Source organism: Parus major, chromosome 6 (genome assembly GCF_001522545.3).
Source record: "Parus major isolate Abel chromosome 6, Parus_major1.1, whole genome shotgun sequence".
NCBI lineage: Eukaryota > Metazoa > Chordata > Aves > Passeriformes > Paridae > Parus > Parus major.
In genome coordinates this window covers 8,448,169-8,471,752 of record NC_031775.1, presented here as the reverse complement: position 1 = coordinate 8,471,752, position 23,584 = coordinate 8,448,169, and the positions used below count along the sequence as shown (strand labels likewise).

The window sequence follows — 23,584 nt, the reverse complement described above, 5'->3', positions numbered from 1 at the left end:
AGGCACAACAAGGGCTCCCTTTGAATGGCAGCAGAAAGGTGGCTGTGCAGAGGAGGCTGAGGATCAGCTGAGCCCTGTGGCTGCCTGACACAGACCTGCCATGCCAGGGGAATTCTGGAGTGCTGCTGGCTCCCCTGGCACGGCTCCTTGACACCCAGGGTATTCCCAGAGTATTTTCCTATCCCTCCTCTCACGCACAGGTACCTCAGCCACCTTCTCTCTGATGGAAATCTGAGCTTTGAGAGTTTCTGAAGCTTTTTCTTGACCCAAGTGGAAGCATTTAGGTGTTCTCTGCCTCGAGAGCAGACTTCCATCACCGCAGGTTTATCTGGGACAAAGCTCATAACAGCAGAAAGCCAAGGGTCAGTATATTAAAACAGAATGCAATAACCTGTTCAGTTGGAGGCTATCTTGATTTCCATATAAATGCAGAAAATTATATTTGAATGTGCACCTCTCAGGCACATGAAATGCTAGTGGTGAAGTAATTCTTATGTCACTTTGTTTTGATTTAGTTTGTTTGATAAATGGAATTCTTGCCATCCTGTAATGCTACACCAATGTCTGAGCAGGGTTAATTTTAATTTGAATTAATGGCTACCAGTGGCACTTATGCAGGTCATTGGCTGAATCTTAAAAACTTGAATTCGTAATATTATCAGAGATGCTTAAAATGCCCTGTACTACAAAGTAATAATGACCTACAGTTTGGTCTGTGGTTCTGAGCTAAAAAGGGTGTGTACCTCTTCTTCCATAGAAAAGAGCTTCTTCCTTAGCCTGAAGCACAGTTGTGCCACTAAACCTACTTTTAACAAGAGGCTTTGTTGTTAATAACATGCTGTCAGATCAAGATTTTGTTTTTGTTTTAGCTATTTTCCCTCAAATGGCAGAATTTGTCCTAAATTCCTTTGCTACTTAGAGGCTCCTGACCATTACAGGCACCAACCATCCTGACCTTTTTTCTAGCAAGGTTTATGATAAAGGTTATGCTAAATTTCTGGTTTTCCTTTAAATAATTCTAACATGTCATGTATTATTAATAAGTATGGAGTGACATCCTAGAAGACAGTATATTTACCATCTTACCATATTCTTATTCCTTATAAATGAAAAAGGAGCACGGATGACAGGTTACCACGCAGGGATAAATGAACTGCAGCTCAGAAGGAAAAGTGATGAATTGTGGCTTTATGTAGAATGTAAAGCAGAATCACCTCTCCCCAGCAGCCACGTCGGCAGGACAGGGCTGCCAAGCCAGCTCTCAGCCTCAGCACATGATTTCTCACTAACAGTCCTTATCTTGTATTAGTGGCTTTTTGTTATCCTGTAAGAGTTTCCCCTCGGTCACAGAAGCAAGCTGATAATGCCAGCGTGGCTAAAGCGTCCGTGGCTGGGAGGGGCCCACGCTCTGCATGCCAAGCAGTGGGCACATCTCTGGAGTGTGGAAGAGGCTGTTTTACTGGGATGCTGCCCTCTGTGCTTGTCACCATGCAGAGCTGCTGGAACAAAGCAAGATTTCTGGCTAGTGGGGAGTGCTCAGAAATAATGCAGACTTCACCTTACCCCCGGTTCATGGGGTATCAATTCTCCCAGGAGATCTTCCCTTCCAGAGTACCAACAAAAAACTTTCAACAATGTAATATGCTCCTAAGGCTTCTGAGCCACTTCTCTGCTACTCCTCTTCAAATTTTTTTAAAATTTCATTGTTCCTAGTTCAGTTTCTAGTATCTTGTGCAAAAGTCGCATCAACAGTATAATACATCTTATCTCTTATCCTTTTCCTATTGCCTTGTTCCCAGAAGATACTGCTGCTGTTGTGACAACTAAATACATACAACAGGCTTAGAGTTTGAATATGACTCATGGTATGTTAATGGAAGGCAGGAAGGAAGGAAGGCAGGCAGGAAGGAAGGAAGGATTGCTTTTTCAATATATTTTTTGGTTTTAAAGCTAAATAATACAAATGGCACATTATAAAATGAAATGTTTTTATGTTTTTAAAACTAAATAATGTATTTTTTGTTCTTAAATATATTTTTTGTTTTTAAAGCTAAATAATGCAAATGACAGATTATAAAATGTGGGTTTTTTTAAAATCAGAAACCTACTGGTAATAAAGAAATTCTAAACTTTTCTTTTTAACTTTTTTTTTTTTAAAACATGGTCTTGCTATCACCTATTCTGTTTCCCCTAGTACGAGTTACAGACTTTTGTATCATTGGGAAATCCATAAGTATATAATAGTTTTGATTGTTTCTAATTTACCCAGAAATTCAGCCTGTATTATGGGTCAAGATTTTCCTTTTGTCAGATTAGAAGTATTGTTGTTCTTTTGTTAAAGAGAATATGGAGAGTATGAAGGCATTTCCTTCTCCTGTGAAGAATCAAAGGGAGATACAGAATGTCAAAAGGGACATGTTGAATTTCCAGTGCCAGTGTTGCCACCTGCCTTTATCACTGCATTATCCCCTGCAGGCAGTGAAACCCAGACTCATTTATAAATTGCTACTACACATATTAAAAATCATACAGTGTGTCCTGTCCTCTGCTCGTTACTTGCACTTGGTATTTGTCTCTGCTGGGCTTTCTTTTTCCTAGGGATGTTTTCTTTTTGCCACATATCCCAGGACAGAGCCTACATTCAGTGCATTCTCTTCCAACATTTCCAGTAGACCCACTAGAAACATATGTGAGAATCATCAGAAAGATCTCCAACGTCTATTCAGACAGAAGAATGAATCATACCAAGGTCTCTTCCAAGTTTTCAACTCTTCTGTCAGGCGTCAGCATCCCTCCCTTACTTCTCTTGTTAAGAGGGACAGGCAGACCCAGCGTGCTTGGCTCTGTTCTTCTCCTCTGGCTCATCTTTCCTGATATTTTCTTGAACCATGAACTGAATTGCAAAGAATAGGATTGCTTATATGAAAGGCTGCCTCTTTACATGAGCAGAAGCCGTGCGTTTGGGCTCTTTGAAAACGGCTCTGTGGCATTTCATGTTCTTTGTTCTCTGGTCAGAAGTTCAGGATGTTCCATTTCTAAATCCGATTTCCAGCTAAAATATAAATGCGTCTCATGGACTGATCATCCTTGGAAGTTTATATGCTTTTAGAGTTAAAGATGTGAATGATTAATGCTTCTGCTGTGCTTGGCTATGAATCATTATATGATGCCCTGATTTTTCTTTCTAAATCTCTGTAGCTCCAGCAAATAAGGTGTTTAAGGAAGAGAGGGGAGGAAAGGGGGTAGAATATGACCTTCCTGTTAGTCACACTTCAGATAAAATAATATTCTTGCAAGGACATGGTTCTCTTTGAGTTTCTACCTACCCTGTGAACTGTGACAAAGTGCAGACTATCACCTGCAGGCTTTTGGAAGTAAATTCAAACATAAAAGTCTTGACAGTAGAAGCAGCAGACAAAACTGTCAGGATTTAAATTTTAATGCAATCCTAATTAACTCCAGTATTACCTCCTCTCAAGGTCAATTAAACATTTTCAGGGTATTCACATGAAGTATTCTTCTGGGAAACACACTTTTCCCCATCTAGTGACCAATATTCCTTAGAGAACCTTTGAACCTTTCTTGTCTCCCTTGACTATGGTGCAGGGAGCCAGTGTTGTCTATCCTGCATGCAAGCAACTCTTTCAAATTCAGATTTAAAAACAACAGGGTGCAACACCTCTAAACATCTACACTTTACACAAAATACATTTTCCCATGCAGCCACCCACATTTCACTTGGTTCATCTGTGACACTTCATCATCCCACCAGTGGAAAGCACCACCTTTGGGTGCTCTCTGAGCCCCTAGCTGGGGTTTCTGGTGGTGGGGATACAGTCTGGGAGGGGCAAGGTCCCAGGGGGAGATGCTTCACTTCTGCCACCAATTTAAATTAGAACAGACAGGAGAGTAGGAATTGATTTGAGAAGGGATTAGGGATTCAAAGAGCTGTGCTGGGCCTGCTCTCAGGGGGCAGATGCCACGCATTTGACTGGCAGGCATTACACTGAAAACTGTGTCATCTCAGAAGGTGCAGAGCTAGTGGCTCTCATGACACTCCTAAATTCCCCTTGCCATATTTGGGATTTACCATTTGTTGACTTCACTTCTGACAAAAAAAATGCTTCATCTTATGGTTGTTTTGTCATAAATACTGAGGTAGAGCAGGAGAGCATATTTTAATTTAAAAACCCAAGCAAAATTTTAGGCAGTCTTTTCCAAGATGAACCCTTTCTTTGCTGAGATGTTTGGAATGGATCTTTCACATGGAAAAAGATGGAAAATAGTCTGTGAACTGATGGCTGCCCACTGAAGAAGAGATGGCAGCAGTATTTAGGGCATGAAACCAGCCTGCTCTGATTTGATGATGTCCAGCTGTACAGCTGTTTCTGTGCTCTTATCTGTGACTGCCATAACTAAAGCACTTGCTTCACCCCATGGCAGATGTCTGCTTCTCCTTGGAGAGACAGAGGATTCAAAAGAAGATAGGAAAAATAACTTCCAATTTCTTGCTCCTTTACCTGCAGTCCTTTTCCCTCCCTTTACCAAGTGATTACCTTTTGTAGCCAACCTCTTTTAGCGAGAACTATTTTCTCTCAGGCACTCATAATGTTTCCATAGCTCAGATCACCAGGGAATGCAGTCTCATGCTACTTGGGGACTAATTGCACAGAATAATTAGAGTCCTCAGCCCTCACAACGATTGTTTTATAAATAATTCCCACTTTAAATGTTGATTACACACATGCTTCCCGAAAGAACTGTGCAGAGACAATAATTCTCTGGAACAGTCACCATTCCTGGCATGTGGCACAGGAAGGAAAGGTTGCAGGGTGGGAAGAAAAGGTGGCAGGGTGGGAAGGACAGGAGGCAGCAGGAGAGGTGGGGAGGGTCTGTGTCACTTCACCTGGGGGGCCATGGCCTCACCAAAGAATTGGCTCTGGACAGAGTTGATGAGCCACACATTCAGTTCTAAAACAGGAATGGCAGAGCTCTGCTGCTCAGCAAAACCTGTGTCTAAAGGCTGCTGGAGATGGAGGGGTGAACCTGGGTTTCCAGTAACAAGGGAAGAAGTTTATAGGGAGGTGTGTGTGTGGCTCCACTAAAATCCTTGCCTCAGGCTTTTTCTGCCTGCTTCAGAAATTCAAGTGGATATGGCAATGTGTGCTGTGAGGGGGACTGTGGAGGTAACCGTATAAATGTGATGGAATGAGAATTTAAAATAGTGAATGTGTAGTGCTTGTGTAAATGACAGACTACAGATGGGGCTTTGCTAAATGAATTAGCATGATTGGTGAAGCGGGCTGACAGTATTGTTAAAGCCAACACTAGAGCATTCCTACAGAGCTATCAATATCCCTTCTGGCCGCAGTTCCCTGTGTCAGGTGAAGAAAATGTTTTAATACAAATTCAGTTTATATGTCTGAAGTGGAGGAAGTTTTTTTTTTGTATTTCTTACAGTAACAAATGTGCTTTTCTCTTTCAAAGTATGTGTCAGGTGAATTTTTTTTCTTTTTTTGTAGAAACTGGAAAGCCTATTGTAGTAACAAAAAAAAGCCACAAGTGGCAGTAGGGCACTGGCAGGCAAATCAAATATCAGCCCCAGCTGATGAGCTAAGGCAGGGCCTTTCTCTGGATGTCTGCTGGAAGGCTAAAAATTAACATGTGGAAGTGTGCAGCCTGAAATAGAAGTGAGTTGTATTGAAGACTAATATTTATAACCCTACCCTAGCAATTTGTAACATACCCACTTCCTACTACAGAGGGCAGAACTATAATCAAGAATGCCTCTGAAAGCTCAGAACTTTTTGCAGACGCAAATACAAATACCGTCTGCAAATGCGTGTTCTAGCAAATGCTTTTTAACTGCTTACAGGATCTATGTCATCTGCAGAAAAACACTTTTCAATATTCAGTTGGACTTTTAGAGAGTTTTTACTGCCTTAGCTACTGGTAGCTGTGAGAATTCCATGGCAGATCTACAGGTATAAAGAGGGCACAGCTTGGTTCCTGGTTTGGGTTTGCATTTTAACCGTGGGGGTTGGAAAATGATTCTTTCCCATGGTGCTCAGGAGGGTAACTCCTGTTACTGCGACACAGGAATGAGCTGACAGCTTGCCACTGACATAAATAACCTCTGTCTGGGTGTTGTCATCAGTGAGGTGTTTGATAGCTTGAGTTCAGATACCTGAGTTCATCACTCAGCCACTTTTGAAGGCTGTCGTGGTCATTTCATGGCATTTGCATGAGTTGTTTTTTGAGTGATCCAGCTCCCTGAATCTACTGTGGCACTGCAGATGCATGAAGGCCTTCCCAACACTATTTCTTCCTGTTAGACATGACATGGGAGAAGTGTTAATGTGTTTCCTTTAGATTTTAATAGTTATCAGCAGTTACCATTTATTGTGCATGAATCAGAAGTGGCTTAGAGTTCAAGTTTAACAGTGATGACAGCCTAACCACAAAGAACAAAGAATCCTTTCCCAAACCCAAAACCTAACAGAACTTTTTTTTTCTTCCATGTTTGCTTTGCCTTCACCTAAAAAACACTTTAAAAGGTAATCTAAAGGGCCAGATCAAGCACAGAAATTTGAAATGTGTTTTGTCCTAGAGAGAGAGAGAGAGAGAGCACTGCCCCTCACCAGACCCAGTCTGCAGAGACCTCTCCAGGAAAAGGGCCAGAGTCAAGGCTCTTGCTGGAAGTTGCATTGATCCAAGCCCTGCAAGAACATGACAGAAATGATGGCAAATTCCTTCCCCAGACAGAACAATGCCATTTTCTACAAGATGGGATCTTTAGAAATCAATCAATTTTGTACTTTTCAGTAAATTCAGGTAGCTCCAAATTAAATTGGAAAAACTGTTTGCTTGGAAGTAATTCTTTTAAGTAAATTTCTTCCTATACCCCGACAATAGTATCGATGTGGATTTCATTAATATATTTCATTAAAAGGTTTTCCATTAGGAATTTGTTTCAAAATTACCTAATATGTCAGACTCTGAGGACAACCATAATTACATCTGTAGCCTTTCTAGATCTATACCATTTTCCCTCCTGTCTCTCTCTGCCTGTGCTAATAAGCATTTTTAAACTGCCTGTTAGGATAAGAGTCTGGCAAGTTTTACAAATTACAAAAAGTTTTGTTTTCTTTGCACTTGTTCAGACCCCTAATCTTCTCATTCACTACTTTTAAATATATTATTATTCTGCTTTTTTAATAAAGAAGCAGTGAAAATGAAAGTCTAATTACAGTCAGTATCAAATCTAGATCTTGGGCTCTGACCATGCCATCCCTGATGGTTTTTAAGCACCTTCAGACAAAATCTTGTGCTCCAAGGAGTGAATATGTCCAGATCCTCACACTGAAAGGTCTCCCCAATTTCTGAAAAGGCAACCTACAGCAAGGGATCAGGGACTTTTAATGTGCTTTGTGGACAACCTTCTCTATTTAAGAGAAGGAGCCCTTCATCTAAGGATCCCACTGGTAGTGGGTGGCTGCCAGACACATCACAGTCCAGTGTGCAGGAAATTGTGGCTTCAGCCTTGAGTCTCTGCTGGAGTTGAACATTGTGAGCTTGTGTTTATCAGCCTAAGAGCTATTTTTACAATATTATCATTTTCCAAGGTTAAAACTGATATAAAATTAATATAAAAATTAGAACTAAAGGAAAGTCTACAAGGAGCAATAATGAATTTCAGTGCTATAATAGGTTGAAATTGAGTGTTTACCTACACTTTAATTACACAAACCCATTATAATTAAATGTATTTCAAACAGCATGCATACAATGAAATAAATTCCTCCACATAGTAACATTTAATAAATAGGCAATATTGCTCTCTTTTCTCAAGACCAGATAACAATGGACCCATTATTCTTTACTGCTTTCCAAGAGAGTTTCCCATTGTAGAGAGATGTTTAACATCTGGATCAACACTTGCATGATTTTTAATGAAGTCCTTTAGCTCGTAGGAATTATTGAAAAAACATCTCCTGTGGAAAACAAAGATTAGTTTAGCTGGATGCCATGCTGAGAAAGGGATGTTCTTCTTGGCTGGCACACCACAAAACTGCTTCTATTATCTGCACCAAGGAAGGATCTCCAGGCTTGGGTCCAGTAAACAAACATTTCCTTTCCATTCAGTGCACTCTGAAGCTTCTTGGTTTTGTTTAAGGGTGAATTAACTGGGCCAAACCCTGGTTGTTGCCACTGCATCTTTGCCTTGCAGTACACCCATAAAGGAGGTACAAGGGACCCCTCAAAAAATCTGTACATATGACATAGCCCTAACTGAGAAATCCTACATGTCTGTCCTCTAAACCCACAAGGTAAGACTTGCCAGAATAAGGATTAAGCTGTGTGAGAGGGCTGTTGGTGAGGTGCAGGAAGCACGTGCCAAGTGCAAGGTACAGCAGTGAGAACTGTGCTGAGGTACCAGCCTCTTCAGCATTTCCACAAATCACTGCCAGGTACGCACTTAAGGCAAAGCCAGTTTAAAAGGTTTGCGATGTTTTTGGAGTGGTTTTTGCCTGTCCCCCTCTGCTGCACTTTAGATGAAGGGCAGTCTCTGTGAGGAGCACCAGTGCTTGCCCTGGCAGCCCAGGTCAGGGCGGCTCTGCAGGCAGCGCTGGTTGTGACAGTCAGACACCCATGGATCGGGATCCTGCGGCTGCTCTTACACAAAAAGGCCAGACTGCAAACAATCCTGTCAGATCAAGTCACACATACACCTGGAAGAGCAGATTTTTCTTTTTCCTCATGTGAGTAGCCTGATAAGAGTTATCCCTTCCTTGAATCCCAGGTTTTATTCATAAATCACTTCAGTGACTAACTTTGGCACACCATTCCAGCTCTCTGGGTTTCCAGCTAACACAGTGGCCTCTAACTACTGAAGGGTTCTCTGTAATTCTGCTAGTGCTGGCTCCAGCAGAGGTGAGGCTCAATAAATCTCAGCTGGTGAATAACTCTGATTTTTAGTTGAAGAGATAAATGATGTGAGAGAAGCAATCATGGCTAAGAATTGTTCTGGCAAAGTGAATCAACGCATGCTTAAAAATGTCCCGTTCTGGGACCTGTGTTTCGTGGGATGACCAGAGGATGCTATGGAGCTAAGCAATGAAATATTTCCCTCTGAATACGAGGAAGAGTTCTACATCTAAATGATTAGTTTAATACTCTCTTTTTAAATTAGAACATGCAAGGAGAGAGACATGAGAAAGGGACTTTGGCTAGAGGCTTCGCAGCAGTTCTACCCACGCTGATGAACAGCACGGCTCCGTGCTCTCCAGCGGAGGCACTGGAGAAGTGAAATTACATCTGACAGGTTTATTTCTACATTACCTCAATTTTGGCTAAAGGCAAAATTGATTAAAAAGAGAAAATACTTAGGATGTTAGGATTTGTGGCTGTGTTCCTGTGCTGAAGTCCCAGCATTAATCTAAGACTTGGCTGCACGGGTTACAGGAAGAGAAAATAATTCTGTACCAATTTCAATCTATGTTTATAAATAAAGTAATGATGTAACAATGGAACTTTTTTAATGCATGAGGTTTAAGAGTTCATATGTCAAGAGAAGCATGGCTGAGAAGTGATAAAAAAACTGCATTTAGGAAGAAGCACCTGAGAATGGTGTGCTTAGGAGGGTAAATAATTGGAAGAGAGCTGCTCTGAAAAAAAAATTATTGTACTAGTAAAACATTAAAGTGTGGCTATTATCTGTAGAAATAGAAACACTTTTTCTAGATCAGTAAGTATAGAGACAGACGTGCAAACAGGGACAAAAGCAGTCACTTTGTACAGAGGAGCAAATTCAGAAGTCCTGGGGAAAAAAAACACGGAAGTGATGTGTGTCAGATTCTGCCTTACCTTTTGTGTCAATCCTGTTCATCTGGTTTTTTTCAAAAAACTTTACAAAAGTATTGCTGAGGTTACGATATGGCTTCGGTTTTTGTTAATTAGCCAGATTCACAAAGGATATTGACCAGTTAAGGCACCAGCTAGGACTTGTGTGAATTCAGTCTGCATCACTTACAGTGTGACACTGGAAGGGAGGAGATTCTGTCTGTTCATGTTCAGGGTGTAAATGAACTCAATACAATCCTCTCCTCATAAGGAATTCTAAGAACGTATTAAAAGATTTTGTAAAAAAAAATAAATTACTAGCATTTTGAAAAAGGATGAAGCAGAAACAACAAGATGAAAAATCTGTCAGAACTAATAATCCAAATGTTTGTCTCTCACCCTCTGAGGCCAGTCAATCTCTGAAATTACCTTTTTTTTATTATTTTTCGAAGTTTAAGTCCTATAGCAAGTACCTAAATGAAACTTTTTAATATTTCATGGATTGCACATCTTCTAATCTGTTCTTTATTTAATTTTTATGAAAATTACCTTTCAAATTCATTTTATTCATTCCTGAAAGACCCATATCTTATGCATTGTAATTTTTTAATTATCTTGATTTGTGTACAGCTATGACTAGAGAAAATTACAGCTTGAATTTCCAAAATAACTGGTGTAACATACGTGGCATCTAAATGATGTTCCACATCCCTCACCAAAGAGCATTTTGGATGGTCTTTTGAAATGTTTTCCCTGAGCAAATTAAAGATTGTAATTTCTGTTTTGTGCTTCATTCCCCAAATTAGCTTAACCCTGTTAGTAATACTGTTTGCAAATAGTTCAGATATTAACTGCCATGATTTCCCCAGCCCTCAGCCTTTCCTAACATCTTCCTTAGGAGATGGCATTCTCAGGAAAGAAAGTGGAAAGGTTTCCTTTCACAGGGAAAATGTGAGAACTGAAATACCTGGCACTGACGTGTGGTGGAAAGTGACAGAGACTGATGCTCTGACTAAAAATGTTTAATTAGTTGTTATTGCTTCAAGTTTTATCTTTGGAACACCCTGACAGGCCTTGGCCAGGAGGGCCAGCTCAAGGCAGCCCAGAGCTGCCAGCATTTTCTTACCACTTGTGTTAGCTCTGGTTTTGCAATGATGGGGGTCAGAAGGAAATAAAGCTTTTCTGATTTCTTACTGTCACAGCTGCTGTGATAAGGGAACTGGGGGATAGCCATGACTGCTGAACTGCTCTGCTGGAGTGAGAAACCAGGCAAACCTCCAAACTCCAAGCAGGCACTTGTTTGTCAAGCAGCTCATGACAATCTAAATGATAACAACTGGAAAAGCAAACACTTATCAAACAGATTAGTCAAGGGACAATATTAAGACTCCAACAACTCCAACACTATGATTTGGTCTCCAGTGGCTTTGGTCTCTGATGTTTCTTGATCTCCAAGGTCAAAACTGCCAGGCTCAAGACCTCTTTGCTGAGAAAGGCAAGGAGCAAGGTGGGGGTCTTTGCTCCTCCCCAGCTGTGCTATCACTGCTGTGTATACATCCTTTTTTGTTAGAGTAAACCATTCTGGTCTGAGGGCTCACAACCTCTTTCCACAGCCCTGACTGTTCCAGGCTGTCCAGACCAGTGGTGCTCCTGGTGCAGGTTCACCCTAGCGTGACTTGGATGACATCAGATGCTGCCATGCAATTCCTTCTAATAGCTACCAATCTGAATAGCCAGCAGGATTAAATAACCTCATGACTTCTATGCAATTATGCCCAATGAGGGCACACTATGCAATGTTTCACTTTCTATCTTGAGCTGAGCAGCTGTGGGGTATGTCTGGTGTGCAAGGCAAGCAGGGTGCTCTCACAGGGAGCTACAGTAGTAACCCTGACACTCTCCTGGCTGGAACTCTCAAAGAAGCCTCCTGTTTCTAGTTCTGATTAAGTCTATCAAACAAAAAATTACTGTGGGCAGAGTTTTCAACCTCCATTATCCAGGGTGCAAGTGTGAACCCTGGTATAGACCTGAGGTGACAGTGAGGGTCTGGCCCCCAAATGAGCCAGCACAGGGAGCTGCAGAGGGCACCTGGGCAGCACAGGATGACACACACACTCACTCACTAACAGCACTGCCTGGAGCTGCTCTCAGCAGCTTTTGTCCTATTTCACACTGCATCTTTGATCCAAATGTATTTTACTTTGGCAGAAAGCGGTTTCTACCTCCCCTAGCATACATGCAGTATGTGTTGTATTGTTCTTTTCTCCAGATGATTTAGACAGTGCTTTCCCCGGCTGCTCTCGCTGCTGCTGGTTCACGTAGACACTTCATCTCCCACACAGTGTCTCTAAATTATTTGTATTTTTTGAGTGTGCCCTGGAAAACTTGTTAAATCTGTCTTTCAGATCAGGCATTCAGTTCCACCCAGAAGCTGAAAATATTTGACAACTCAAAGTGTTTTTTTCCTTCTCTCTGGAACTCAAAAATACAGAACCCTGTGAAAATGAATGAGAAGCCCTGCTTATGTAAAGCTGGTAGAGCTTTGCTGCACATTCAGATTGTATTTGAGGCAAAGCTGAACATGCAGATGAGGTTTTATGATTCTTCATCCCTCCTGCTCTTCCTTGTTTCCCTGTAATGGATTTTGATTTATTTGATGATGGGATCAGACTTCTCTCCTCTGTGTCATCAGGAACCTTCACAAGTTTTCTGCTAAGGGAAGGGGTAGTAAGATTTGCATTATGTTTTTTTTATTATTTTCCTTCCACTGCAACTGAGATTTGCGAAACCCTGGTAAGGCAAAATTATTTTTTTCTAGATACAGATCTATAAAACAATAAAAAAATAAATATGTATATGTGTACTGATAAGAACTATATAATACGTTATATTAGTAGCTGGAGGTAAAGAAAATTATTTTCTACCTAGGACTATAAATGTGTTAGGCAAATTTTCTCATCTTAGAAAGTTTTTTCTGTGTATTTTTTATCATTGGGCATTCTTGTCAGAGAAAACTGCCAAAAATTTTAATGTATCCTGGATTCATTAGTAGTTGGTAATGAATCTGTGATTCTACAAAATGCCTGTGAAACAAACACAATCTCTTCATAGGTTTTTCTGTGTTAATAGTCTTCCTACAGCTATCCTAGGTCACATACCTATTCATCAAACATCTGTCCTTTCTTGTTGGCAAACTGAGCTAATAATGTATGCAATAATCTGCACTGCACCCAAGTTGAGATGTGTGCAAGCTTGTACATGTGTTTCCCAGTAAAAAGGGAAAAACACTTAAGCTTACAATAGATGTCTTCTATTTAGCTTGCTCGTTTTTATTCTGCATGTATTTCATTATTATTAGTAACAACTTTTTATCAATGTTACCATAGAAATGGAGAATGCTAATTCCTAGAATCATGCCAAAACTCATTTTCCATCCTGTTTACTTAGTTGCTCTATTGCAAACAATGCTTGCTAGATAGCTGTGAATAATTCAGCACAGCTACATTATTTGGCCAGTTTATTTTTGTGTGCAATATCCTTCCGTTTCAGCAATATATTTTACATGTTGTTTTGGAAAAGAGTCTTGTGAAACTAGGCTGAATTTTAAAGGCAAAACCATCAATTAATTTCTGGGGGGTAGAGGGGGAAATCTTAACAAGAATCCATAAGCTTAAAGAAAAGGAAGGACAGGACTGTAACTTAAATAATGAGTAGCTCTTTTCTCTTTGAAAGCCACTTCATACTAATTCAAAAGATGTGTTTCTTCAGACCAGTACATATATGTTTTCATGGAACTCAATGATCATTAGGCATAAGCCATGTACTGAGCTGCTCTTTAATGTTTCTCCTGAGAGCTCAGACTGTCACTACAGCTGTATCACCTACAGCCATCTAGAACCTGAGTCACTTAACCATAACATTACAATTTATTTAATTTTGAAATACTAATTAATTGCCGGGGGAGGGGGCAAGAGATTCCAGAACTATCTAATAACCACATTTGTAATGCGGTGATTAGTTAGAAAATTAACTCTCTTAGAATGACATCTTGGTATTCCTTAATTAATACAGTTAGGGCACTCCACTATGAATCCTAAGAGTTTGCAAATAATAATTTCAAAATATTCATACTATAACAACTGAATCCAGTTTAAAAGTCAACATATATTCTTTCTGCTTAATGCATCATCATCATCAGCTACTGCAATTGCAAATGCCCTTGAATCAAAACTTAGCAAGCGGTTTTGTTAATGTAGCAGAAGGTGGAAAAGAATACAATTTAGTCTTTCACAGCAATATTGACTCTGTTGTGCTGAAAACCCTGCTCATGCCTCATGGTACTGCATCATTGGAAAGAGACAAATCAGAGATTTTACAGCACCTTTTACACACAACAGTGTGTGAAAAAGTACATTTTTACATAGCCATCCTTTTGATCCTTCTTCCCCCAACATGTACATTATGGCCATGAATAAAAAGAGAGAAGAGGAAGAAAAGGAGACGTTGTTACCTAAGTGCAGGCTCCTGAATCTGTCTTGTGGCATTGTGAATGAGAGGGTTGATTTTATAATGCACATAGCACTTGGTGATTCCTCTGCTCTGTGGTTACAGATTTGCTTGCCTATTTTCCATCATTCGCCTGTTTCCTTACAGCCCGTGTAAGGTGAGTCTCCTTTTGGTATTGTTGGATACTCCTTTTGTTTCCTTGGGTGCTGTAAACAGCAACAGCACCTCAGAGCTGAGAGTCAGCACAACATAGGTAGTAAATAACTGATTCAGCTTTTAAAAAGAACTTCACAACTGACGGGTGTCTGCACAAAATCCCACATTTCCACACAGTGTTTGTAGCACCCCGGTGTCACAGGCACTAAATCTGCAGCCACACAGTGTGTTTGGGCACACAGAGGGTGTGCTGTGTGATCCAGCTAAGGCTCTGGAGTGCTTAGCCAGGCTTATGTCCAGCAATTTGCACCAAGACTGTGAGTGCAAATCTATCCCTAATGTCATTACTCACCTCTGCCTCAGATCTGCAGATGCATCTCTGTGTATCAGCCTTTTTTCAAAGCTATCCACTGGGAAGGCCACCACAGGAACAGCCCTTCTTTAGACATTACCACTTGGAGTTTCCACATCCTTTCAACGCATTTTTGCATTGCAGCATGTGCCTGTCTATGTTAGAAAAGTAGCAATGATCACTTTGATCAGCCCTAGTACCAGCACTGCCAGCCCTTTTCCCCTGCACACAGGAGCACATCCTATAAATACGGAGTGACTGCAGCCAGCCATCTGCAAGGGAACCAACATTCAGCTGCAATAAGCAGGTATGCTTTTGTAGTCAGGATTTTTCAACTGTGGTTTCTCTTTTCACTTGAAAAGGTTCTGATCAAGAATGCCAGTTAAAAAAAATAAAAAAAAATCCTACTGTTCAGGACATATATTGTTATTAAAGCTTCATCTTTCTCTGCTGTCTCTTCATATGTCCTCCTTTAAATTAAAGCTGGGCAACTCAACCCAAAGTTTAAAATCAAAGTGAAATTATTGCTGCTTGTAAAACTGCAGTAAGATTATTTTAATGTATATTCCTAATATTTTGATGTCCCAGCTCTGATTACACTATTCACAAAATGTTTAGAAAAATGCATATCAGTGCATATCAATAAAGATGGATTGAATTTGAGTGCCTTTATAGTGTTGCAGATAAAATCCTCACTTGCCAGAACAGAGTGTGCTGTAGTAACAGCAGTGTTCAGCAAGAGCACATTTGCACATGGTGCAGCTCGAAGCAGGAATCTGCTTTCCCCTGGCAGGCTCTGTAACATCTGTGAGAGATAATGGCAGAAAGGTGGAAGATTTAGCACCCTTTGCCATGTTTGTCCATGCTGTGATAGCTGATGTCTGATGCTTGTGTCTTTGAACTCTGTTTCTAAGAAGAATGGGGTGGGCTAAAGATCTCTGTATCTCTGACTCCTTTTGATTAATCTCATTTCACTGTGTCAATGTCAGATAGCCGCTGCCTGCTGCAGGCAGCCCCATCTCCAGCTTTCTCACTCTCCTGCAATTTGCAGCAAGTGACCCTGTTTCTCCTGCCTCACTCTGGGTGCATTTGGTGTCATTTTCCTCTCCTGCAGATCTAGAGGGCAGCGTGCTCCTTCACCCAGGCGAGCTCCCTCCAGGCTCTGAGGAGCTCCTGCTCTGACTGGTGCCCACAGCTCTGCTCTCCCAGGATAAACCACGGCTGGGAGAACACACCCACACTGCTCCAGGAAGCCACAGGAATGCGGGAGAAACGTGAGCTGGGGATGGTTACTCTGGTGCACCTCAGGAGGGGGAAAAGGCTGATGGCTTCATCTTCAGAAATGGACCAGAGGGACAACGACACCACCGAATTCTTTTTCCACCACTGAATGTTTTTTTCCGCACTGCTGACAATTTAAAAACTGCCTGTGAAGTGCTGTCCTCTTGAAAGAGTGTGCACTTACTGGAATAAATCATACTTTCTCTTCCCCTCTGTCAGCTATTAATAGTGGTAAATTTTAATTGCATATGTAAATAAAAACACTGTGTACTCATTAGTTTAAATATGTTTTTCATTAGGCAAATGAAGCGCTTATTGTATATGATGTAAAGCCAAAAGGAGAATGTTAACAGCATGGAGCAGTTTGGGAAGTATAGTGACTTGAATTTTTAAAGTTCTTTCTTTGGATAAAAAATAAACCATGTTTTAAGGGATTATTATGGGCAAATTTTGCAGGACAGGCATCTTGTTTCTGGAAATGGAAAAAACAAAGTTAAATGACAGAAGTATGGGTATGGTGTCAAGGCCAATGCATTAAAACATTACTGAAAGGGAGAGACAGCACATAAACTTGTATTGCTATTTATAGCATTGGCTATTTTAGAGATGGTAACTGCAAGGCAGGCAGCATTTTTCAGTTTCTACTTAGAAAAATCCTGACATGTCTCACAATTTGATATCTTGAAACATATTGGTCCCAAATTACATCACTTCTTTGTTGTTAATTTTCAAACTCCTGGAACGCCACACTCCAAATATACTTTTTGCTATTTTTAGGGGCTATGCAATTATATTCAAGATACAATTTTCCAGTTCAGTAATCCATACTTTCAAGCTTGGAGTATATTTATCTACCTACGAGCTCATAATTTGTTTCTATCAACAAAATACCCAGAATTTCATAACTAATTTACTTCTAAACCTTCTTTTCTATCTCCTTCCACTGTTCTGCTCCCTGTGAAATGGGAAAAATCTTATCACAGAGACATTTAGTAAATTAGTATCATTTTATACAAAAGCCTGCCCTCTAAACACTTCAGTCTTAGTGGAAAAGATGCTCTGAAGGTATGACTTTCTAAAGTTATGGCTCAGAACAGTTTAACAATCTCCCTTAATATCCAAACACGTGTTTCATGATTAATATGAGAATATAAAACCTCTCTCCTTGCAAAACTCAGAGCACCAAGTACGTTTTCTTCCCAACTGCTTGAGTAAGAGAGCCAGGATAAAAACCATTTTTATTTTATAAAGATAAGCTTGAATATCCTTGTCTCATCTGTGCTTCCTCAGTTCAAATTCCATCAAAGTTTTATACTGGAGCACAGTAAAATATTTATATGCAAGACACAGCGAACGAAATGCAAGGGCTGGCTAGAGGGCAGTCTCTCAGAATTAACACACAGCAGTCTAAAAAGGACTAATATGTCAGTCTCCTAGATTCTTCATTTGCCAAACTAAATTGTAGCTAACAGTACCCACTGCAGAGAGAATAAAGGCAACAGATTCCATTTTGTATGAAGAGTTATTGCACTTGACATGGTTGAAAACATATTAACAGATTTTAAGACCAAAACGGGACTATAGGATATCAAACTGGACTTACTACATAAGAGAGGCCAGAGCATTTCACCTGTCAGTGAACAAGTTTATGAACTGAGGCTGATTTGGAGCAAAGTTTTGAGGATGATATTCAGCTTGGTCACAGCTGAAAAGCCAAGAACCAAATAATCTCTTTTGCATCTTCTTGCAGAATATGTTTAAAAGCTCTCATAATTTAAAAAGTAGTGCTCTGTATTTGATTTTTTCACTTGTCTTGATCAGTCTTCTAGTCATTGCATCATATTTTATTCTACCCTACCACTGGGCTGTCTGAGGGGAATGAGGATAATAAAGTTAGGGAGAAAAGACAGAGGTTTTATAAAACAAAACATTTTGAGTTTTAAGAGATTTAGGAGTCCTTAAGAGATTTAAGGAGGCTGTGCTTTCATAGATTATGATATCCCATAATATATAATAGGTTCTGATCTCACTTTTGCCCTTGATGCCCTCAAAATACTGTTTTTTCTAGTCTGCTAAAAACCAGTAGGCAGGATAATGAATAAGTAATATTCATTGGATATTCATGCTTTCATACACTAAGAACAAAAATCCTGCTTCAGTTAGGATCCATGCCCCAACAGACCCACAGATTCATTTCCAAAGCATTTGATTATAAGAGCCCACCAGGCCCATTGTTTACAGGCCAAGGTGAATTAGAAAGCAATCACACCCTGACCTTCACTGTCCTTACTGTTCAGAACAGAAGTTCTCGTTGATCTAGAATGCCTGTAGTTTCTCTCCAAAGTTATAAGTGTTCACAGAAAGTGGTTATCTTTTACAAACGATTGCACTCATCTCCAGATGATTCCTTTGATTCTCATCCAACATCAGATCCTCTGAATGATTTCTCATGAGATTCCCCTCCCTCTCACCACTGAATTTCTCTAGGCAGGAGAAGATGAACTTCAGAGATGTATTTAATATTGTACATAGATATTTTCACACAACTCACTGTCACTTTTAACAGCTCCTTCTTCAGGTTCCTCATGAAGCTTATGGTAGAGGTGAGAAATCTGAGGCCATGTAACACTTCAACCCATAGTAAGCTCTCAAATATTTAAATTGTAGATATATCTAGACTGTTTCTAATGGTAAGGTGTAATGATATGTAGGTAGATGAGGAAACATAATTTCTGTATAACTCATCCAAAACTAGCTTATCACATTTTATCCACATTCAAATGTCTTATCTGAAACTTGGCTCAGCAGGAAATGGTAACATGTCAAGGATCCAATTAACATTATCTCACTCCCCTGTTTTTATCTCCAATTTTTCTGCCTTATGGGAGCTGCTTCCAGTTCTGTTGTTACTCACAGTGAAATTGATTGATTTTTGGCATTGTTCTGATTTGCTGATACCTCAAATACTACTGGAACCTCTGAATTTGTATGAAATATGAAGCTCCCCACAGAGGAAAATCCACTCGTGAGTGTGCCATCAGAATTCTGGATGGTTATTTCTTTGTTCCATCTGGATTACTTTGTGCAAACTGTGAAACCTTCTAAACACAAATGTTATTGAATGGTCCATTTTGTAGAGTGTACAGCATCAAAAGGAACACGAGTTTGAAGTACAGTCAGCTTGCCAAAATCAAATTTAAAAAGAGGAAACTGGAGTGCTCTGTAACAGGGAGAGTTAGAAACATAATTGTAAGCTGTATTTGATACTAAGGAGTATGAATAGGAGGGGTGAGAGAGGTCCATGATGAATATATTTGCACACTAAGATAATTATTGTTTATGAATAAAGGAGCAATTATCTACTGCAATACAATGAACAGCAGAATTTTGCTGGACTTCTTGCAATAACAACCATAATATCCTTGCAAGGCAACACCAGAAAGGAGTGTTGGGTTCTTAGGTAAGCAATGCTAAATATAAACACTAAGTGATTTTTTTAAAGTGAATTGCCTTTCAGCAGAAACCGCAGCAATACTCTGCTTTGGATTTTCCTTTATTTTTATTAAGATTTTCAGTTATATTATAAGGATTACATGAGTGTGCTTACCTCTGTTGTTCTAGAAAATTTTCCAGCCTCCATTTCCTCTTTAAGTGATTATCTGCCACACAGCTGTTAGTATAAATTCCAAGTTATGAAGGGTCATTCACCAATATAGAGAACTGTGGGAGGTAGAACAGGAAAAGAGAGAAACTTTCTGTCTCCAAACTGCTCCCTTAATGCAGTCCAAGACAACTAAATATACAATGTGATTTAGGGTCTGGTTTGTTACATAGTTAAAAATCTTGCCACTATATTTTTTTCTACTGACTTATATCAGTTTTGACTTATTATTTATCTGTATTTAGCAAGAGGTGTTGTTCAAGTTCCAGTATACTCAATTGATTACTAGGAAGCATTTGTTTACCATCTGTGTGTAGCTAAGAGAATGAAAATTAGAATACTGAATTAAATTGAAGTTGGTAGCATCCACTGTGGAGGCAAGCCATAAAAAAAGGAAAATAATCCAGCAAGTCCATAGTGGATCAGTTTTCACTCTCTTCCTTGAGCTTCTTTCCTGCTTGTAATAGACAGTGGGGTTTACCCTGCAAAGCAGTATGGAAAACAGCATTCCCCAGGGAGAGGCTCAGCATCTTTTTGAGATTAATATCTGTAATGTCTTGGGAACTAGTGTTGCCTTGGAGGAAGGCTATCCATACCAACATAAATCATGTCCTCCCAGGGGAGTCTGATAATCTATCTAGCCCAATATATACATAGTCACTAGGGATGTGAATAGGAATCTATATATGAGAAAATATGAAGAAGAAATTACTAAGCTACTTGCACAGTGTGCACAGGGATACAATGTCAGCATCTCAATATTATTTGACCCTGATCTGGGATGAGCTCAGATGTGTGCAAGCCTTGATTCAAAGCACATGGAAAATGGCATGCAGATCCTTATAATGAATTTTTGAAGGAACGCTCCAGGCTGTGCCTAAGTGGGAGTGACTCCTTCAAATCTAGCTCTGATCATTAACTCATGAGCACAGCATGATAATGTGCTTCAGCTGGGGATGCCTTTGGAAATGCAGGTAAATGATGGAGATGTACACGTGAGCAGCACGTTATCTCCATGTCCGCGTACTGAGCTGAGGGAAAGCAACGGGCTGCAGTTTGCAGAATGGCTTTTAAAAATACTCAAATTCCTTGGTGTTAAAAGCAGATTAAGTACCCTCTTAAAGTGAGCAGTTTTAGGTACCAAGTCAAATACTTACTGATTCAGCCCAGGAACTCTATTTAAAAATACCATTTCCAAGCAAATTGCTATGAAAACAAACTTCCTCTGCCCTGTTAGCAGCACAATTCCTCACACTCATACTTGGACATGGCAAAGCTCTTAAGCACCTATTAATGCCTATATCCTCTTGTCAATTTTTAATATTTGAGATGCCTCTGATTCCCATGAGCCCTGACACTAATGTTAGAAATGTTTTTAAATATTTGGTTACTAAAGTTCTGCTCCAAAAGCTATGGACCTTAGCTTATGGACACCTTGTAGATTGTTTTGAGGGATGTGAAACTACAAATACCACAGTAAGTGACAGGCGTTTTTATTTTTTGGGCCCTCAGCACAATACTCCCAAAGAATGCCTTTTTAGGAAAGCACTTTGTCAGGTTTTTAATTCCTTTTGAATTTTATGATCTTGAAACATATGTCTGAATGGATTTGAACAGGGAGTGGCATACAGCCCAAATTTAAGAAGTGTTCTGAATCTGTGCCCAAAGTTTTCATGAATCATGAATATGTCTGTTCCCACTGTAATACTTCATTTTTCAAATAGGTTGCAAAATCACATTGAAAAGAAACTTGCTCGCAGGCTCACAAATATTGGTCATTCATAATAAAACCTACAGAGCAAAAATATCTTTGCAGTGTAGATACCAGGCACCCGTTTACGGTATTAGCCCATTACTTTGGGATTTGAGAACTGCAGAAGTAATGGCAACAAGAGGCAAGGAATAAAGAGAGAGAAAGCCCGTACTTCAGTGATCCTAACCATCCTTTTGATTTTTGACAACCAGTCATTCATTTACTGCCTCTCTCATGTCTAAGTACAAATGCTTTCCTCAGTAAAATGCAAATGTGCTTTCACAAACAGCAAGGGAAAATACCTGTACGTTTGTCAGAAATGGACTATTTTCATTGAAGATACAAACTAGGTTTTTAGAGAGCATTTTGCCTTTCGGCTCCAGGCTCCAGCTGGACTCTAGCTGATTCCTTTTGTAACTGAGGCCAGTTACTTTTGAAAGCACTCTGCTTTCTGCTCACTGTAGAAAAACCTCAGCACATTTCTGCAAGAAATCAAAGGTATAGCTCTTTCTCCTCAGGTTCAGAGTGCAATTCATAGTTTTAAGATGTCTCCTCTCCAGACAGAAGCAATGAATGTAGAAAATTGTTTCATTTCCAGACATACACCTCAGGTTTACAATCCTTCTCTCTCTTTCTCCTCTATTTCTCTACCACTCACATCACCCAAGAAACAAAGACATATGCCAGGCAGACACCATGTCTACCTTCACTAACATCTGTTTGAGGCCAATTTCAATGCTATTGCTACTTTTCCTCTCATTCTGTATGTATGAGCTGGTATTAAAATCTCCAAGGAAAGTAAATGCATGAATCAATGTGTCTGAATCAAACAGGCTGAACAAATGAAGCATATGTATAAAAACCCCCATGTGTTATGTTTGTACATTCAGGCTCTGTGTTGAGCATCACACATGGCAAGGGGCACATTGTGGAGGCCACATGCAGCTTGTCCAGGAAAGGCAGAGCAGACAGGGCAGGCAGAGGGAGACAGACCCTTCATGAAAGTTGTCACAGCCTTCCATGAAAAAAGGTGTGGGAAGTCTCTGTGGCTGTGATGCTTGTCTGTGCTGCTGCCACACAGGTCTCAGAGGAAAGGACCAGCAAACAGCTCTCCCATCGAGCCACAAGAGCAGAGGAGAAGCAGAACAGAGCATCAGAGGGCATCAGGAACCAGGGCCAAAAGACCTAAAGATGTGGTGGCTGCTTTTGAGGTCAGTGCACGTAGTAAGAAGTTCTTCCAAATTGAGATGTTTTCAGAAAATACAGCCTGTCCACCCTGGGAAGAAAAACAGGGAGAAGGGGAGGTGCTATCAGAAACTGTTTCTGAAAATTGCTGCTGGATAAGCGAGGTGTGTATTCCAGCTGTTCCCATTTGGTTTGCCCCCACAGAAGCTGCCCGTAGAAGTGATGTTTATCCCAGTGCTGCTGAGAGTGGGTGGGCACTCACGTGCTGGCTGACATGGGGTCAGCTTGTTCAGAGCCACTTCCAGCCCCACATTTCCTTGAGCACCTGCTGAGGAGACAGTGCTTGCACTCTCAGCCTTGTCAGTCCAGTTCAACCCCTTGTCAATAAGGCAGCCTGCTGCTAGCCAGTGAGTAATGGCCACAGCCACTGTGTATGTGCCACACTGACACTGTCCCCGGCCCCGGGGTCTCTCCCTCTTCCACTCATCCATCCTACGTGTAATTCATGTAATTCAGATGTGTCACAGTCAGCCACCTCCAGCTCCCCTGTCCTAGCAGCCACAGCCTGTTAGAACACTTTTAACAAAATAATAGAAACTGGTAGCTGACTAATAAGGGAGAAGGATGATTTGGATTAAACATGTGAGGGTGATAGATACCTTTTCATAGTGTTCAAATTTGCACCATTCATGATACAGTGTAGCTGTGGCTGAAAACTCCCTTCATTCTACCATTCTGTCTTGTCCATGCTGAGTGTGAACAGTACATGGTCCAGGAACCAGGTCTGCTTCATACTCTAATGTTCTGAAGACTGGTGTCACTGCTATTTTGCTTTATGTGATAGCAA

At 40.3% G+C, this 23,584-nt stretch overlaps 1 long non-coding RNA gene across 2 annotated transcripts; it reads left to right on the top strand.

The window, feature by feature from the left end:
- The first annotated feature begins 11,858 nt into the window (after nt 1-11,858).
- Nucleotides 11,859-18,746, top strand: LOC107206832. Of its 2 annotated transcripts, XR_001522525.2 has the most exons (4): nt 11,859-12,636; nt 14,455-14,506; nt 15,002-15,164; nt 15,972-18,746. It is a non-coding gene; the product is annotated as an uncharacterized LOC107206832 (long non-coding RNA). The 2 variants fall into 2 exon arrangements; XR_001522524.2 differs by having other exon boundaries at nt 14,455-15,164.
- Nucleotides 18,747-23,584: the final 4,838 nt, after the last annotated feature.